Source organism: Mustela erminea, chromosome 3, assembly GCF_009829155.1.
Source record: "Mustela erminea isolate mMusErm1 chromosome 3, mMusErm1.Pri, whole genome shotgun sequence".
Taxonomy (NCBI): Eukaryota; Metazoa; Chordata; class Mammalia; order Carnivora; family Mustelidae; genus Mustela; species Mustela erminea.
This window is the reverse complement of record NC_045616.1, coordinates 143,570,309-143,591,104: the sequence shown is the minus strand read 5'-3', so window position 1 is coordinate 143,591,104 and position 20,796 is coordinate 143,570,309. Positions and strand designations below refer to the sequence as shown.

General features: G+C 34.1%; 1 long non-coding RNA gene across 1 annotated transcript in view; it reads left to right on the top strand.

The window, feature by feature from the left end:
* The first annotated feature begins 5,205 nt into the window (after positions 1 to 5,205).
* LOC116587031 overlaps positions 5,206 to 20,796 on the top strand; it is a 29,034-nt gene continuing 13,443 nt past the window's right edge. The window contains exons 1-2 of the long non-coding RNA XR_004284270.1: positions 5,206 to 5,369; positions 7,426 to 7,755. This is a non-coding gene — a long non-coding RNA (uncharacterized LOC116587031). The remainder of the gene's footprint in view (positions 5,370 to 7,425; positions 7,756 to 20,796) is intronic.

The window sequence follows — 20,796 nt, the reverse complement described above, 5'->3', positions numbered from 1 at the left end:
TGCTGATCATTTCCCTCACTGTGTGAAGCTTTTTATTTTGATAAAGTACCTCTAATTTATAATTGGTTTTGCTTCCCTTACCTCAGGAGACATATCTAGTAGGAAGTAGCTATAGCTGAAGTCTAAGAGGTTCCTGCCTGTGTTCTCTAGGATTTTAATGGTTTCCTGTTTCACATGTAGGTCTTTCATCCATTTTGAATTTATTTTTGTGTGTGGTGTAAGAAGTGATCTTGTTTCATTCTTTTGCATGTTGCTGTCCAGTTTTACTAACACCATTTGTTGAAGAAACTGTCCTTTTTCCATTGGACATTCTTTCTTGTTCTGTTCTTTTGATCTGTGTGTCTATTTTGTGTCAGTACCATATTGTCTTGATCACTACAGCTTTGTAATATAACTTGAAGTTCACAATGATGATATCTCCAGTTTTGTTTTTCTTTTTCAAGGTTTCTTGGTTATTTAGTCTTTTTTTGGTTCTAAAATTTTAAATTGTTTGTTTTAGCTCTGTGAAAAATGCTGGTGATATTATGGTAGGGATTGCATTATAAATGGGTAGATTGCTTTGGGTAGTATAGACATTCTAACAATATTTGTTCCTCCAATCTGTAAGCATAGAATGTTTTTACATTTCTTTGTGTCCTCTTCAGTTTCTTTCACCAGCTTCTTACAGTTTTCAGAATACAGATCTTTTATCTCTTTGCTTAGTTATTCCTAGGTATCTTATAGGTTTTGTATAGTTATAAATGGGATCAGTTCCTTGATTTCTCTTTCTCCTGCTTAATTATTGATGTATAAAAATTCAACAGATTTCTGTGCATTGATTTTGTGTCCTGTGATTTTACTGAATTCACATAGCAGTTCTAGCAATTTTTTGGTGGAGTCTTCTGGGTTTTCTACATAGAGTATCATGTCATCAGTAAATAATGGAAGTTTACCTTCTTCCTTGCTGATTTGGATGCCGTTTATTTCTTTTCATTTTCTGATTGCTTCCAATACTATGTTAAATAACAGTGGTGAGAGTGGCATCCCTGTCTTGTTCTTGACCATAGAGGTAAAGCTCTCAGTTTTTCCCCATTGAGGATTGTATTAGTGGTGGGCCTTTCATATATGCCTTTATTATGTTGAAGTATGTTCCCTCTACCCCTACTTTGTTGAGGTTTTTTTTTTTTTTAATCATGAATGGAAGTTTTTTATCATGAACTCTGTCAAATGTTCTATCTGTATCTATTGAAATGATCCTATGATTCTTATCCTTTCTTTTATTAATATGGTGTATCATGTTGATTGATTTGCAAATATTGCACCACCCTTCCAGCCCAGAAATAAATCCCACTTGATCGTGGTGAATGATTCTTTTAACGTACTGTGTACTGTTCAATTTGGTTTGCTAGTATTTTATTGAGAATTTTTGCATCCATGTTCATGAGGGATATTGGCCTGTAGTTCTCATCTGGTTTTGGTATCAGGGTAAGGCTGGCCTCATAGAATGAATTTGGAAGTTTTCCTTCCTTTTCTGTTTTTTTTTTTTTTTTTTTTTTTTTTGTAATAGTTTAAGTAAAGAGGAGTTAACTCTTCTTTAAATATTTGGTGGCATTCGCCTATGAAGCCATCCGGCCCTGGACTTTTGTTAGTTGGGAGATTTCTGATTACTGATTCAATTTCTTTGCTGGTTATTGGTCTGTTCAAGTTTTATGTTTCTTTCTGTTTCAGCTTTGGTAGTTTATATGTTTGTAGGAGTTTATCCATTTCTTCCAGGTTGTCCAATTTGTTGGCCTATGGTTTTTTGTAATATTCTTTTATACTTGTTTTTATTTCTGCGGAGTTGGTTGTTATTTCTCCTCTCTCATTTGTGATTTTATTTGAGTTCTACTTTCTTTTTGATAAGTCTGGCTAGATTTTATCAATTTTATTAATTTTTTTCAAAGAACCAACTCCTTGTTCATTGATCTATTTATTTATTTAGTTAGTTTCTGTATCATTTATTTGTGCTCTAATCTTTATTATTTTTTCCTTCTGCTGGCTTTAGGCTTTGTTCTTTTTCTAGCTCCCTTACGTGTAAGGTTAGGTTGTTTATTTTGAAAGGTTCCCTAATTATGGGTCCATGATTAAAGGAGCAAGACTGATACAAAGTGAAGGTCAAGCAAAATTTTATTTCACGCCAAGCATCGAGAATTAAACCGAACTTTCAGGGCTGTGCCTCTTACAGAGAGGGTGACCCCTCTCTGTCTTACAGACTAGCTTTTAAGGGCAAAGGCCATGTGGTTGGGCCTGGCCACGCACAGGTGGCCAATGAGATTGTAACAGACAGAGAAAGCTGCACAGTCATGCTAGGTCACACATAAGTGACCAATTGAATTATAGTTTACCCTATAGTAGACATTTGAACTAGCCTATCACCTTGGTCAGAATTGGCGCCCAAAAGGCGCCCAAAGGGCGGGGCCCATACTCCTTGGTAGCTAGGGAGACAGTATGTGCCCCCCCCCCGCCCCCCCACTGATTGGATGTCTCCACCTGGCCTGACCCTGCCCTGTATTTGGGCTTTGTTACCTGGGACTGGTTTCCCGGTCTTGTTTTTAAGTAAGTCCCCTGAGGGGAAGGGGGGCAGGGACAGTTTAAGTTTTACTGCATAAACAACAAAATCACTGTTTAATCCAAAATGGAATCACTATGGCTAAATAGGCCCTTACAATTTGAAATTTTTCTTGCTTCTTGAGATAAGCCTGTATTGCTCTATACTTTCCTTTTAGGACTGTTTTTGCTGCATTCCGAAGATTTGGGATCATTGTGTTATTATTTAATTTGTTTCCCTGTATTTTTAAATTTCCTCTTTGGTTTCTTGGTTGACTTGTTGCTTATTAGCATGTTGTTTAATCTCCATGTATTTTTGGTCTTTCCAAATTTTTTATTGTGGTTGACTTCAAATTTCATAGTGTTGGGGTCAGAAAATATGCATGGTGTGATCTCTGTCATTTTGTACTTATTGAGGCCTGATTTGTGACCTAGTATGTGATCTATTCTGGAAGATGTCCCATGAGCACAGAAATAATTCTTAATTAAAAAAAAAAGTTAAATGATTTTGTGCTATGATCTGCATTATTCACTAGGTGTGTATACACACACACACACACATACACACACTAAGAAATCTTCCTCTTTACAGAACTCAGTGTCTCATGCCCATGTGACCACCCAATCTTTAATGGTACCTGTTTGACTGACAGCTTTTTTCCAGAGAGATCTTGACATCCTAACTTTTCTTCCATTTCTCCTGTTTTATGGCCAGGAGATCTTACTCTAAATATTTTCATTTTCTAACTGCATTAACGTTTGCTCATAAAATGTCTTCCTTAAGGTCATATCCTTGGCTCCCTTCTCTCAGATTCTCTGATTGTATGAAGAATAGATGACTGTCATATCTGTGGCCTCATAGAATTCTAAACAGAATTGTATTGCAGTTTACTACTTTTATCATAATAATTCCCATGTCTTTTCTCACACCTAGACATATCATTTAGTATATTACTACCTTAAGCTTCTGCCTATTGGCTCCTCTAATCCCAGTCCTTCATTTTCAGTATCACATCATAGAGAGTGTAAATGGAATCCTTGAAGGATCTTGAGAAATGCAGGTGGAAATATAAATTAGGCAGGTATGAGGATGTAAGAGTCAAAATAAAGCTTGGTTGCAAGAGCTATCTATTCATATCCTAGAATCCATGGTGCTACAGAAACTATGATGTGGGGGCACAGTTCTATAATTCTCTAAAATAGACTGGTCCTATTTACCTTTAAATTATCTCCAGATTCTCATGTCCAAAAGACCACTGTGACTGCACATTGTGTAGGGGCACAGGTTACAAAATACATCATGTTTTTTTTTTTTTTTTCCCCTTCCAGAATTGGACAGCATGTCTTTTTTAAGTTATACCTATCTTTATTATTCAGGTTATATTGTGGTTAGAATGAACCATGTGAAGCTATTTAGAAATCTCAACATAAAGTAAAACTTCCTTGTCTGTAGTGTAACAAATGCTATAGTGTAACAAATGCTGTACCACATTCCAATTTTTTTTCAAATTGACATAAATATGTATTACTGGGTTTCTTAGTATAAAATATGTATGGTATTTGTCTCTCCTCTACATTGACTATTTCTAGTTGAGAGGACATATAACAGAAGTTTTTTTTTTTATTTCTTAGCTACAAAGTAAAAGTATCCTTAATATAATTAAAATGATAATTTATTATTGTAAATCTTGACCCATACAATTTAATGACCTGCTATTTTATGCAGTTTCCAAATGAAATCAGTCGCTTTGACTAATCAAAAGTTAGCATATGAAAATCTTATTTGTTTAGACTATGTGTAAAACCAGTTATCTAAAATTACCAAGTAGGTGCTTTCAAGTATGTCCAAGTACATTATCTCCAGAAATTTATATATCTGACACTTTCATAAATGACAATACACAACGCCTATACTGTATGCTAATTTTTAAAGATGAAGGTGAAAGGAAAAAGTTTCTATACTAACAAACTGTTCATTCTTTCATAGCCTTATTGTGACAGCCTCTTCTGTTATTTTATTAGATCCCTTATATTCTTCAAAAGAAATATTGATAACATCTACTCAATAGTAATTCATAGGAGACCATGAATCCATGGAAATTTTCTACATCTAGTGACATAAAAATTGAGATCTTTTATGGATAAATATGCAGTTTTACCAAATGAAAAGGTGAACTTTACAGATATGTACTAGATGCTATGGACATAGCAATTTGAGGAGTAATTACTTCTTTAGGATACAATTGTAAACTCGTTTTCTGTTGGAAATATTTAGAAGCAGATGTAGAATACTTAAATTTATAATAATTTGAAAGTCTCTTCAGGAATTAAATATTCACTTTCCCCCCCAATAACAATACTGTATTGTATTTAGATATTACTACAGCACAGCATTTTATTATGTATTATACCTTAGGGATGCACTAAAATATGACCCCAAAAAAATACTATTGAAAGCATCTTAAATCATTTAAAGCCGTGTTTTTAAAAGTTGGAGTTCTGAGAAATTACCTAGTGGTGGGAACCTTGTCCGAATTAGTTTTTTTCACAAAATATTTGAGAACACTTAGCAGAATAGTTTACAGAATATAAAACTTTTATCATTGATGTTTTGTTTTTTGTTTTTTTTTTAAAGGGGAATTTTTTCCAGTACACAAGTAAGGGTATTCACACAAGGACACTGTAATGATATAGCTTACCAAGACCAGAAATAAAGTGCTGTGTATATGTTATCATTATTTATGGGTCTATGGAAAACCCAGCAGTGGAGATGAGTCCAATGATGAGTAATGAAGATATGTATGGTAAGAAGGATGGTATCAGGCTGTTGATTTTATTCTTTTAAACATGGTTGCTGTTCTAAAAACATTTTTGCCTTCATTCATTGGTTTCAGTTTTAGAAAATGATTTTATTTTTGCAAGTGCATATCCTGCTTGTATCTGTTTGACAAGCAGAAGTTATAACTTGGAGCCAAGTGCCTCAGCTAAACTCCCACAGAGAGTAGATTACAGGTTGCCATCCTCTTTGATATTCACATTCCAAGACCCTCAAGAAAGATAACCCCTGGAATGCAAAACTGGCAAGAGCCTCATTTATCATTTTTTTAAAAATACACACATCTCAAAGATACAGAAAAATGATTTACAAATACAACTGTTTTTTTTTTCTTTCTTTGTTTCTTTGTTTCTTTCTTTCTTTCTTTCTTTCTTTTCTTCTGGAAAAGGCTAAAAGAAAAGAGGAGGTTATCTTTTTTCTTTTAGAACTACAGTAGCCTGAAATTTATTATTTTTAGGTTAGTATTTACCTTTCTTATGTCTCCATTTGTTCCTGTTTGATAGTAACACTATAGTTGTCATTATCATCATTGCCAGTTCATTCTCTGGGCAATTAAAAAAGAATCTGGTTTTCTAAATACCTAGTAAGTCTCTAATAAGAGTGCAAAACAAAACAATGGTTGGAATTAGAGTAGTATGAAATTTAAAAATTAAATACAACATTCACTTTGGGGGAATTATCTTTAAAATATTAATAATGAATGGATCACATTGATTAGCAATGTGACCAATTTTTCTTTATCATGCATTAGCTACACAAAATGTCATGACGTCTTTATTGCTTGACTATGGAGCTTGATAATCTAAATTTTTACCTAAGGGATTTTCTTATAAAGCCCAATTTTTGTTAATCATGTAAGTTATATTACATTTACACACCAATCTAGGTGCATCAATACTTATTCTGTCTTCCCAAATAATTTTTCCCGGATGTGAATCACAAAGGTGCTCATGGCATTATTCAGTTTCAAAGTCTTATGAGGCAGATTGAAATTCCAGTGTTCAATATACATAGCTTTAATGGTTTTAAGTCATTAGGACAAACACAACCTGTGGTCCGTTTTTAACATTGGTCAAAATCAATACCATGTTGATATCAGTTCTCCATAAATTACAGATATTTACCTTTATTTATCTACCTATACTCTTACTGGAGAGAACCTCTATCCCATTGCTAATCAAGTGATATTGGATATGTCCTTTGCAGCTTCGTTTTGTAAATGTTAAATTTGTTTGTCTACTAATTAAAGTTTTTCTTTTTTACAACCCTTTTCTGTATTTCCTGGTGTACCTAGGTGTTCCCTTTTACATATAGGAATCATTACTGGGACTATAGAGAGAAAAAGTAGTGCAATGGGTTAAATGTTCATCTTCTAGTAAAAATACCCCTAAAGCAATTTAAGTAACCATCACTGTGAATAGTAAAGCAAAGTGAAATATGAGAATAGTAGTAAGTTCTCTAGAATACCTCCTTACAGTTGAATTCAATACCAGTGACAGGTAGTCTGGAAAACTTAATTTTCAAGTGCTTTTGGAAGCTACAGTTCAGTCCTCCTAACATGCTCGCTTCTCATGGGAAGCATTATTCCAGCTGGGTATTCATGTTACTTTATAGTTTTCTGAATGGTCAGCAGCACTTGAAAGGTTCCCTCTCAGCATGGGGACAGCCTGTCTTTCCTCTGGAATACTTTTATGTAGATGAAATCTACCAATAGATAAAGGTGACAGATTTCTTCAGGTGGGTCCATTCAGGTCCTTTTGACTTTGCTCTGGTTTCTTGGGAAGAGAGAGAACTCCTTTTAAATAAGAAAATGATTATGAGAAGTTTCAATTCAATTGGTTGCAGGATACAGTCTCAGACCTACATTTATAGACCTGTCAAACAAGTCTAAAAGAAGGGGTACCATTCTTGCATGCAGGATTACTTAGTTATTAACTAAGTTATTACTGAGGTATTAACTATTAGCAAAGCTAATAGTAAACCTCTAGGTCATTTTGTTGAATCTTTTTTTTTTTTTTTTTCAGTTGTAGTTGTTGTCTTGAATTTGGTTCCTCCGTTGCATTTGTTCAAAGAACTGAAGATCAGGAAGTATAAAAATAACAGGACTCTACAAATATTTTTAAAATTTCTAGACTGTACTTGAAATAATTCCATTTGATTCTATATGCTTTGCTATCCCCAAAGTAGGAATTTTGTGTGTTAAGAGAACTAGTACCACTGTCTGATAATCAGCTTCTGAAGAGGGAAAGCCTTCAGATCATCTGAACATCATACATTTCATAATTAAAACAAATCTCTTACCTTCTATAAACATTGACTCTGTGAAACCCAACTGCCACCAGGTTGCTTATAAGGTAGGTGGGGAACTTCTCCATATAACTTAAGAGTGGACTATAAAAAATTCTGCTGAGAAATAACATGTTTCTTTAATGTGTTTTGAATAGTTTTTTTTAAATTTTTTTTGTTATGTGTAATATTAGGTACTCACAGGTTTTATTGATGACACAGCAATTTTAACTGAGCAAATAAGACGTGGTATAGGAATTACTTCATCAGATAATTCCCATTACTCATTGAATTATTCTTCTTTCTTAATCCATTTGTTTACTTCCTTTTGTGACATATTTTTTTTTTTTTACATAAGGGAAAATTTATTATTTTGTTAAAAGTGGGGCTTCTAAGTTTGGAATCTGCCATATTCTGTTTTAATTTGTCAGTAAATTTTTTGCATTTAGATATATCATTCTGCCATATGCGAGCTCTACAATGGATGATACCTAAGCAGGCAATTAGTTGTTAAGCCTCTCAAAAACCAGCTGTGAATTTTCTCTGAAACATTTTAGTTCGTATAAAAGTAAAAAATCCCTAATTTTAACCCCCACATGTTCCCTGTTTCATGACAGACTCCAAACACTCAAGCACACAAATTCACTGTGTGTGTATGTGTATAGTAATCTTTGAATTTTAAACCAACAGTTTTAGTTTCTATAACTGCCATAAATTCAGCTCTTTATACCTACTTTTAATTTCAAACAAAACATAAGGTTTCAAAATTTCAAGAGAAATAATCAGAGAATTGGAAAACTTAAGTTGGTCATTTTCATCCCAAGGATGTGACTCATAAGTAAATACTCTCATGTTTGTCATATCTGTATTTCCAACAGGAATGTCATATATGTCCAGTAAGGGACTGGTGCCTTATGTTAGCAGAAGGCACCATGATCATCTGTTTCAGCAGGATCTGGTTAAAGAAGAAAACAACAATAGCAAAAAATGCAGCAAAGTTTAGGGAACTCCATCTACTAAGTACATACCAGTATTAGAAAATAATACTCATTCATAGCTAGTCTGACAGTGGACTGACAAAGGCTGGGCCCTGTGCACTTGAAAGGTAGCTGTCCAGTAACCCAAGGTAGGGCTTGAGGTTTTTCAAAAGTGTGACTTGTTGGCCCGCTTGGAACATCCAGGCATTTCCAGTGTTAAACCACTTGCAGAAGAACGAAAATACTATTGATCTCTGGTATACATCCAACTTTTGAGTTAAAATTTTCTAGTATCACCTTTATTTTCATGACAAAACAAATGGAAAGATTTTTCAGAATCTGGAATTTCTAAACTGAGAGAGAGACTACAGCCAATTTAAGTCATTCAAAACTCTTTAGTTCCTAGGAACTATCCCAGAGATCTAAAGAATTACCATGAATGTACTCCTTCAGTGGTTTCGCTGCTTCTGCAAAAGCTGGGATCCACTGTCTACAATAACCTAGTAGTCCTCAAATTGTCTATTTGGGTTTTTATTGGTTCGCTTGCAATACCGCTTTTGTTTGTTTGTTTTTTAGTAGGCCATCACATTTGTAGGCTTGTAGATTGTAACATTGACTGTGTTGATTAGCTGATTCCTTGATTGTAACACTTGCTGCCTTCAACAGATGCCTTAAATATTTTACTTCACTTTGGCAATATTGTAATGTGTCTAGGGAGGCCTTATGTCTCTGTGAAGCAAGGAATTATAGCCAAGTTGAAGTATCAGTTTTGCATTACTATTTTCTTTCTCAAGGTACCAGCAAATCATCTACGTGGTGAATAATTAATGGATCCCTCTAGTGGGACAAATTTCTCTAAGTTTTCCTATAAATGACTAAATAAAATAAGAAGGGTCCTGAAACCTTGTGGAATCCTTTGCGTGTAAATACTGAACTCTTTCCTAAGCAAAAGGCAATAAGACTTTGAGTCATCTACTAGAGGAATAGGGGCAAATAGAAAACTGAGTATAAATCAACTACAAAAAAAGTTTGCTGATGATGGTACCAAAATCAGAATAATTACAAGGTTAGGAACTATAGTAGTTATTAGAACAACACATTTATTTATTTTACTAAGATCCTGAATAAACCCATATAATGGTCAAGTGGTGCCCATCTTGGTCAAATTTACCTCCCTTTACTGGAATTACAGAATAACTTTCCTTTTTTACTTCTTGTTTTCTAATTATTTTATAATGGTTTTACTCCTTCTAATTAAACACTTGGGAAAGGGTATTATTCTGTACATGGCCATGGAATTATTATTCTAATTAGCTATTTTTAGTAGTTTAATATATAAAATTAAACCAGTATTGGTATTCTCCAGGGCCCAAAGTAATACTGATTTCTTTTCATTCAGGACATTTTTCCCCAACATAGTGTGAGATTGACACTTTCTGTCACACCCCTTTTCTTTCAGAAAGGACAGAATAACCAATTTGGATGCTTTCCTCCCTGACCCCCCAGAGAACTCCATAAGCATTCATCTGGAGTAGAGAATATTGAGGGAGGTCTTCACTTTGCATAGCAGATGTTTACCCAATTGGTTTATAGATAAATCAGGGGAAAGAAAGCATGTTCCTCAATCAGTGGAAACAATTTCTATGAAAACCATAGAAAAAAAAAGGACAGTTTAAAAAAAAAAAAAAAGTAGAAGTCGACTCAGAATATCAACCAATATTGATTTATCATCATACCAAAGGCAAAAAATTTTTATGAAACAAATAACACCAATACTTACCAGAAAAGGCAAGGATAGGGTAGCATAAAAAATTATTGGAGCACATTTCGCCAGTTCCTACCCCTGAGATTCCCTCAATCCATCAGCCTAAGCCATTTGACAGTTATTTTCTAGCTGAGAGTTTTATCCTTCTGGGATTTCCTGAATTCCTTGTTCTTGCCATCTCTGCATTTTCTGGAGTGTCTATAATCCATCTTCCAGTGTCCTGGGCTCTTGCAATAATGATATACAGTGTTAGTTTCTTCTTTTTCTGCCTTCAGATGATGCCAGACTAAGGGTTATGTTGAGTAAATTGTTCTAACTCAATAGCTAACATGGTATTTTTATTTGTTTGTTTTTATTTTTTCTTTTCTTGTCTCTTTTGCCCTTAAACTGAGTAGCTGCTGCTAATATTTTAGTTATAATCTGTCTTTGCCATCTTATCATCTTTTCACTAACTTGAGTGTCAATAGCTGGCAAGAGAGTGCAATGGGAAGGAAAAAAAAAAAAAAAACAAAACTTTAGTAATATCAGCAGGTGAGGAAGGCAGGTGAATTACCGAGGAGGCCTAGTGGGCCTCTTATGGCATCCGCTCCACTGGCAATTAGAATAGGAAGTGCTGATTTCCTTCCTTTTGAGATGAGAACAATGTAGAATTTATGATACTTTGATTTTTTTTTTCTCCGTTAGTATTTTTCCACCTAATAGTACTTTATCTTTTTCTAAGTATCTGGTGTAATTACTGTACGCGTCTTCATGGAGAGACAGTATTTTATTCAAGTTCTCAGTTATCCTCTGATCATATCTCCTACATTTCTGCTTCATCATGACATGATAGACTGATGACACAAAGGATTCTTGTAGGTGAAATTGAGTGTACTCAGAGCTAGGGCATGAGATACATAAACTCATAAACCAAGTGATTCATTACCAGCTAGAGATATCGTGGACCCATCCCCCTTTTTAGGGAAATCGACAGATGGAAAAAAACGCAGTCATCTAGAAGATCATTCATTCTTCTTCCTAGGAGTTGATCTGAGGAATGGGCAGAGCTAACAGATGCAACAGAATGAAAGATGGTGGAGATAGTAGGGAAAGGAAGAGGCTCTGTAAAAGATCAATTAATTATAGTTCTCACATTTCTATTTTTCTCAATGATGAGTACATCACACAAGTACCCACCTTCTGTTTACTTGAGGCAAAATCCTTCTAAGAATCCCATAAATAACCTTATTTCGTCCAAATCAGAGGCATCAGTAGGTTACTGCAATAACTGGGTTTATATATGTTTACCTATTCTAAATGTGACAGAGATATATGCCAATTTATGAGAAAGAACTGCAGGATATATTTCTGGCTTACCATATTTTTACACCATCAAAACTAATGGTGGTCTTGACTAGATTTAAGAATCTGTATTACCAATATCTACTTGACCATAAAATCTTGAATTTGGAGAGAGTGTTTTGTCTGGCTACTATTCCAAAAGGCAAAGCACTGGAAGGGAGATTGATTTTTTTTTTAAATGTGAGGTCTCTTACCTGATTGTTATATTGCCCAAAGACCCTCAGCTGGTGCACTCAAGTCAGGAACTGCCAGACCAATTCCATCCTCATTGTCAAATTTTTGAAGAAGTATAATTAAAGGTAAAAATCCTGCCAGTCCAATAAACCTACCCACAAAATAAAAGAAAAAAGCAATTTTATCACTGAAAAAGCATTAAACCAGATTGTAATGTGCATTACAGGTACTCTCCTGAAGAGATTACAAAGACAGAAAGAAATCTCACCCTATTATGTAGCCAGACAGATACAGCTTATTACATACATGTTTTTTATTCAAAGGAGCTATAAAATTTCTTGTGTTTTTTCAACAAGCAGAAGATACTACTTGGAACAAAATGCCTAGGCTAAACTCCCGTTGGAGTACCACCCTCATTGATGGTCAGATATCAAATAGATTTCTTCAAGATCCCCTAAGAAAGACACCCTTAGAATTCACAAGTAACAGAAGACTCATTTAGCTTTTAAAAGTATTTAAACATATCTCAGAGAGACAAAAGTATAGTTTAAAAATACTATTTCTCAGGGCACCTGGGTGGCTCAGTGGGTTAAAGCCTCTGCCTTCGGCTTGGGTCATGATCCCAGGGTCTTGGGATCGAGCCCTACATCGGGCTCTCTGTTTAGCGGGGATCCTGCTTCCTCCTCTCTGTCTGCCTCCCTCTCTGCCTTCTTGTGATCTCTCTGTCAAATAAATAAATAAAAATCTTTAAAAAAAATACTATTTCTCTAAGGAAATGCTGAACGAAAAGTATATGGAGGATATACTTCTCTTTGGGTACCAGGAAAAAATTCAAAACTTTTTGGTTGCATTTAACACTGTAATACACGTTTTTGAACATAGTCACAACTAACAAAACTTTTTTTTGCATAAATAGGCACAATAGCTTAGTGATGTCAGTAGTGGAAAAAATAATTATTTCTGATTTCTGATGATTTTAGGGTTATGTTCTTATGAGTGAAATAAAATAGTACATCATCTTCCATTAAGTTTATTATTTATATAAAATTAAAATTAATATGGTTTAATAGTACTTGTGAAATTTTGATGTGTATTTATTATTTCGTTTACTCTTACAATAACCCTATCATCTTTTAAATTTTATAGATAAGGAAATTTGGATTATTAAAACTAAAGAATACATTAGTACATTCTTTCAGGGATAGGTAATTGATATAACAGGTACGAGTGACAAATATGCGATCTATTATAATTCCTTAATGTCCACATACATCCTTCACGAACTGGTCTTCACTATCATGATTTATTACTGAGAGTAGCTGGATACTTTAAAAAAAAGAACTGAGTCCCTACCATTTTGTGGCTAATCTTGAATAGATAGGTAGTGTATAATAAATCAAGTGTATCAGTTCCAGTTCTTTTCCTGGTTCTCCTATTACTTTATAAGATTTATTTAAATTACCTTAGATTAATTTGTTTTGACTGCAAATAGGTTAAACCATGTCTACATCTCAGAATACCTTTGATATATAGTAAAATATGTTAAAGTTCCTGAAACATTTTAGGTGATCAATAAATGTCAGTTTCCTTCCACTTAGTATTTTATTGATCCATGTGCCCCCCTACCCAGCTAGTCACATTGCAAGGTAGTCATCACATTACACTTTGAAGTCAAGTACCATCCTATCCATAAGGCTATCTCTCTATATACGAAATACAGAAGTAATACTATCTATTTGGGGGGCCTGCAGATGTTCTTTGTTTTCATGTAGAAGGCAGGTCCAAGGACACATTGTCTCAGTGATTCCTCCAGAAGTACAATATCTCTGATATTTTTGACAGGTATAACTAATATACATCTAAACTTTTTTTCTTTATTCCTTCCAATGCAGAATTTTCTAAGTTATTTTCTGTGTTATTATAGTTGAACAATCCTATGCAAATGAACAAACTAGGGATTTCTTTAGTTGTCCAAGGAAGTAGCTGAGTTCACCAACCCCCTCTTTTTTCCTGCAATACCTCTTTGGTTATCTGTCCATAACCGACGTGATGCTTTGTGTTTCATGCTATTCTTATGGTCTTCATGGTAAAGGATTCAAACTTCAACTGAATGCTTCATTTTGAATGTATAAACCCTTAACTTTTTGATACAACATTACAGTTAAAATTTAACTTCAGCCATTTCCTCTGTGCTTTTTGGTTTAAAAACAAAACAAAAAAAATGTTGTAAGGGACTAACACATGTCAAATAGCGCAGACTGGGTCATCTCTGAGGAGGTTTTTCTGGCGTCAACAACATGCCACTTCTGTTTACACATATTTGGCCCAGATTTAGACACATGTTCATGCCTCAGGGAAAGGAAATGGAATGTAAATTCTACTCAGAGAAGAAATATACCCTGTAAGGAGTTCTGTGGAGAAAGAACCGAAATCTGATGACAGCTTGGCATATCTGTTACAAAACGTGATGTTACCAATTTCTTCTTGAAATGTCCTCCCTTCCAGGACCTTTTATGATCACATCTTTATTAATCATATCTTAGTATATGTATTACTTTGTTAGGGAGAGAGCTCTCCCATATCAAACCAGTCTACCTTTATCATTGACCTCTTCTCATATTACCCTTTCAATTATTTGCAGAATATGAGTCACAGACTCATATTTTCCAGATGGGTATTTGATCATTCATTCATTTTTTTTGTCTTTTCTCAAAAGAATGCAGGCTTTCTAGGAAGAGAAAACTATCTGTCTTGTTCAGAGATGCATTTCGCGTATAATAAGAACCAAATAAATAGAAGTAGGTTGGATACATGCACATAAAGTCAGCGATTTCTTAATATTTTTAAACAGTTTGAAAAGACTCCACGTAAGCTAACACCTACCTGTTTTGTCCCTCTAACCACCTCAAGTATTTTGGGAATACATTCTAGTAGGAATTACATTTCCATTATATGAGGACAAATTTAATGGTTTTGCACACTCCCATGTTTGAAACGAGACTATAAATGGAAATAATATAGACAAAAAACCCTTGAAAAATTATATAATTGCTATAAAGGGAGATTTACTGTCAGAGTATTAATTCATACACAAGAGAAAACGGTACTTTGAGGACACTTAGTGCATTTTTCCATCAAGCTGAAAAATTATTCCATTTCTGCATAAGGCAACAGAGGCTTAAATTTAGTTATAGCTAATAGATCATTTTGCACAACATTAAGCCTGCAAATGCTTTTGAGAATTTTTATTTTGTAGTACTTTTAAACAACTATGATACAGTTAATTTCTGTGCACAGGGACAGCTGAAAACCATTGAGGCACCATTCAGGCAGTTAGAAAATATGGAAATGGTTAACACAGTAAATTAGAATTGAAAGAAATTTGGGGTAAAGGGAAATCATTCCAGTTTGCATGATTCCACAATGCAGCTTCTCTTGATTCATTTACAAACTGATAAAAGTGGAGAGAAAAGCTTGTCTAAGACTTACAAAATCAGATTCTAGTGGTTATAACTAACCGAGCATCATATCTATAGATATGCATATCTTGAAATTTGGTGATTTCACAATTCTGTGGCCAACTTTGGAGATTATTGTACTATGTAAATTACCTCCTTGATGTAGAGTGTGTTCTTTCTTTAAGCCTGCATTTTTCTTGTTTCTGTTGTCATATGTCATTTTTTTTCTTATATTTGAGATGAAAGGGACAATGTTCCATCCATTTTCTTCAACTTTGGTAATTCCTTTATAGAATACTGATATAGTACCCAATTCCCATTGGTATCCCACTTGTCTTTTATTTTTTAAAAAGATTTTACTTATTTCTTTGACAGAGAGACAGGAGAGAGGGAACACAAGCAGAGAGAGTTGGGAGGGGAAGGAGCTGGCTTCCCACTGAGCGGGGAGCCCAGTGCAGGGCTTGATCCCAGGATTTGAGCCATCTGAGCCAAAGGCAGATGCTTAACAGACTGAGCCACGCAGGTGCCCCTCATTTAAATAATGCTAGGTTGCCCGTGGTCCATTCAGCCTACTTTAACTTTTGAATCTTCATTTGAAATATGCCTTGCTGACTTGTTTGGTTTTTATTTTCCCTAATTAGTTTTGGATGTGTTGAAATGATCAAGGATGTATTTTCATATATTTTGGAATAAACTTTCAGGTTTTAAAGGGTTCAGAACTTGAGAAAAATTTGAATTCACTAGTTCAGTTGTCAGCACCTTTTCCCATTACATAATTTTAAAAAATGTGGTGTATAATAGTAACTCTGACCGAATTAGGGATTCTTTGTGCCATTTTAAAGTGGGTGGTTTCTTATAAATGACAAAGCCTAGCAGGAAACGTTTCAAACTATGGAAAGCAGTTCGCTGGTATGTTTTGTTACAGGGCACTTCGGATCATTTGCCTGGCTCTATCTCTTTGGTCACTTCCTCTAAACAAATTGGATTTCCTCGAGGAACTTGGCCTGTGTGCAGCTGATAAGTAGTGCGCCAGGCTACACTCATATTTGGTATTCCTCCTAGAACTTTGACTTCTTTCTTTTCATCCAATTTTCTGGTTGTTATAGTTTGTACCGATGTTTTCCCTCTTCTGACTCTCCTTTCCCTTTCACTCAAATACAATTTCTTGTCCCTTTCAGTGCTTAAATAATAAGTTGCTTTGTCAAGCAATCCTAATATGCTGTTTCTAGTCACAATACTTGGAGTGACTCACCCTGCACAAAGGCATTTTGTACTGCCTGCCTCCAAAAATATAGATGAATAACTATAAAATCTTCAGGAATGTGGATTAGAATTTAACATTAAATACAATGAAAAAAAGCCACATTAACTCCATAAGATTTTTTTTTATTTCTACATAAAGTAACTTAAACTGTGTTTGAAGTTAAAAAAATCGTTACAGACCAGTGAACTTGTGAATATTAATCAGGAGGAGCCACATGCAGCTGAAATAAACAACTCAAAACCCTCCAAATAAAAGTGTATAAAAGTAAGTATGATAGCAAATCTAACTTATTCTTTATATTAAAGAATATAATAAAGGAGTCCCTAGGATGAAAAAGATAGAATGTTTGGAATTGGCAGTTCTGGTTATTATCAAACATACTTATTTGAATTAATGAGCATAGAAACTTATTTCCATCAAAGAATTTAAAATAGTAATTATAAATACTGCATTATTCAGCATAATGCTGGGATTGATGAGGCTAAGTAAAGGTGACATGTAAACCTTTCACAATGTTCAGAATCAACTCCACAGGTCAGATAAATTTGCATTAAAATGTGTTATAAATAATTTAATACCAAAATATAATCAAAACAATAAAAAGGCCAAATGTATAGCTTCTCTTTTGTATGTGTGAATCAATCTACTGCAATAGCGGAAAAGTGATTGAGTCACTTCTATGTAAAATACTTTCAATCCAGAACAGAGTTAACTTAAAAGCCACAATAATGTGCATTTAAAATAATAAAAATATACACAGCACTGAGTCACAGGAGAAAATATATTTTCTGTTTGTTTTATGTGTTTATTTTAGATTATCTAATGACAAGCCACATATACTAGCAAAGATTGTTTAAATAGTTTAATCAACCATAACCAAAATATCTTACTTTTAAACTAGGCAATTTTCCAAAGACTATAATGCCAGTGAAATATTGCTATGTCAACTCTACTTTTTCCTACAGGGTAACATTTAGTAAGCCTGATAAATTGTATCATTAAAGAAATTGACCTAGATAATTATTTTCTGGCTGTTTTTTATGCTACTTTCTCTGCTATGGTACATAGATGGCAAAATTTAAAATTTAGTTAACCTCAGATAGTATTTAAAAAGCAAATACGAGTTTAATTCAATTTGTTCTTCCTAAGCTTTTTTCATTATGTACTCACTGTAATTCTTTGCACCAATATTAGAGACCAATGTAGAATAAAGCATACTGATGCTTGTTCAAATGCTTTTCAGGCTTTGAGAATTGAATTTTATCATTCTGAATGTTGAAATACCCGCTAAGAGAGTCTAAAAAACAAAAATACAAAAGGACCAAACAAACAAAAACATCAAAGAAAACCCTGATTTTTAAAAATTGAGATATAATTGACACTTATATAACATTATATAAATTTAAGATATACAGCATGTTGATTTGATACATTTATATATCTCATGATTAAATACCTCTGTGGCATTAACTAACACCTTTATTACTGCACATAATTATTTCATTTTTGTAGTTGGAACAATTAAGATCTAGTCTCTTAGCAACTTTGAAGTGTATAGTGGAGTCGTGTTATCTATAACCGCTATTCTGTGCATTATATTCTCAGAATTTACTGATTGATTATTTATAAGTTTGTATCCTTAAACTACATCTCCCCAGTTCCCCCACTGCCAACCCCTGATAACTACCATTCTCCTCTCTGTGTCTGTGAGTTCCACTTTTTTTTAAGATTCTGCATGTAAGTGAGAATATGCAGTACTTGTCTCTCTCTGTCTCACTTACCTCGCTTAACAGAATGCCCTCAAGGTCCGTCCATGTTATCACAAGTGGCACGATTCCTTTTTTTCTCCTGGATGAAGAATATTCCATTGTATGCATATATATATGTGCATACCACATCTTTTTCCAGTAATCCATTGACGGATACTTAAGGTCGATTCCAAATCTTGGCTATTATGAATAATGCTTATTATACATGAGAGTACATGTATCTTTTGATATTGTGAGAGAACTCTAGTTCTTAAACGGGTTATTTTCAATGCTGGGGTAGTTGGAAAATACTGTATTTATAATGGAACAAATAACCTGAATATCTGGTTAAACTACATCAAAAATTAAACTATTTTTTGTACAATCTACCTATAAAAATATTTCATTAGCTTTTACTTTTTGAATCTACAAATTCAGATTTTCACCCAGAATGTATAACACAGTTAAACATAACAAAGCACCGAGACTACTTGAAATTTATTTTCAGTCACCAAAATATATTGAGTACCTACTTTTTGTCACATGTTAGACTAGACATTAGTGATAAAGCAGTGTTTTTCCCTAACTCATTTAGTTTTCTACTTAAGGCTGGGGACAACACATATTTTTTTTCAAAAATGAAGTTAAAACTACAATAAAGAGAATGATAACTTATGGAGGCACAAAAAAGGGGAAGTAGGCTCATTTGACATAATAAGTGATACTTAATCTGAGGCCTGTGAGGTGAAGGAAGGGGGAGTGATCATTCACAATAGAGAGGAAGGATGTGCAAAGTCCCTGCAGCAAGAAAGGCCATCAGAAAAAGAGATCGAAGGAGCTAGAGATTAATGAATGAGGCAGAGTTCCATGAAATTAAGTCGAGATGAAGCAAGAGACTGTCTGCTAGGCGTGTTGAAATTCATCCTAAATTTAATAGGACTAGAGTGGTAGGTATTAAGTGAGAGAGCAACAAGAATAAATTTGCCTTTTAAAAATGTCTCTTGCTCTCATTTGGAAAAGAGAGTAGATGTGACAAGTTTAATGGCAGTGAGGGGATCACTTAGGAGTTTCATCAAATGGTCCAGATGAGAGGTGATGGTGTTGTGTTGGAAAGCAGAAAAAATATGCCCAAAAGGGCAGATTCAATATTTTTATATTATATAATTTATACAGTCCACATAGTGCACATTAATCATGTCTTTTTAAAATAGTATGTTCTGGGGCTCCTGGGTGACTCAGTGGGTTAAAGCCTCTGCCTTTGGCTCAGGTCATGATCTTGGAGTCCTGGGATGGAGCCCTGTAATCGAGCCCCGCAATGGGCTCTCTGCTCAGTGGGGAGCCTGCTTCCCCCTCTCTCTCTGCCTGCCTCTCTGCCCACTTGTGATCTGTCAAAAAAATAAATAAAATCTTTAAAAATAAATAAATAAATAGTATGTTCTATTGTTTTCTGTTATAGTTAATGTGTAGTACACTTTGTACAAATAGAGTGGTATGACCAGCTTTAGCATAAACATATTTTGAAAATTGAATATTTCATTTTTTGAAGATTTAATTATATTTTACATAAACCAGAAGATCTAGTATTTGAAGGAAGTATACTTAAAAATATTTTATTTACCAATTGTTTTTAGTCTACCAATTTAAGTCCTATGTATCAATATAATTTAAATTATGCATCACACTTTATATATATTTTATATAATTTAATATAAACTGTGCATTTTAATAAGGTTTTTACAAAATGGATGTATCTATATGAAAAAGTTAGAGCCAGATTTTGGCCCAACTAACATTTATTGACCTAAGCATACAAACATGCTAGGAATAGATTTCTCTATGAACTTCCAAATAAAATCTTGCTATTATTAGACGGATATTACCTAGGTATGATTTCTAAACCTAAGTAAGAGAGCCTTCCACTTACCATATCTAGAGATTTTTTTAAATTTCATAGAGAGGATTCTTGCATTCACTAATCAACAATGATCCATTAACCTATTTTTTAAAAACTAAAGTAAAAGCTAAAATACTATGTATTTTATAACCTGTTATCACAGTTAAAGAACAATGAATTCTCAGTTATTCAATGTATTCTTTGGAATAAAATATTTGTGTGCACAGCGAAATCACTATTGGGTTTCTTTTTTTTTTAATATTTTATTCATTTATTCGACAGAGAGAGAGAGATCACAAATAGGCAGAGAGGCACGTAGAGAGAGAGGGAGAAGCAGGCTCTCCACTGAGCAGAGAGCCCGATGCGGGACTCAGTCCCAGGATCCCAAGATAATGACCCGAGCTCAAGGCAGAGGCTTAACCAGCTGAGCCACCCAGGCATCCCCACTATTGGGTTTGAATATAAATTCTTCAAACAAGTAGTTGACA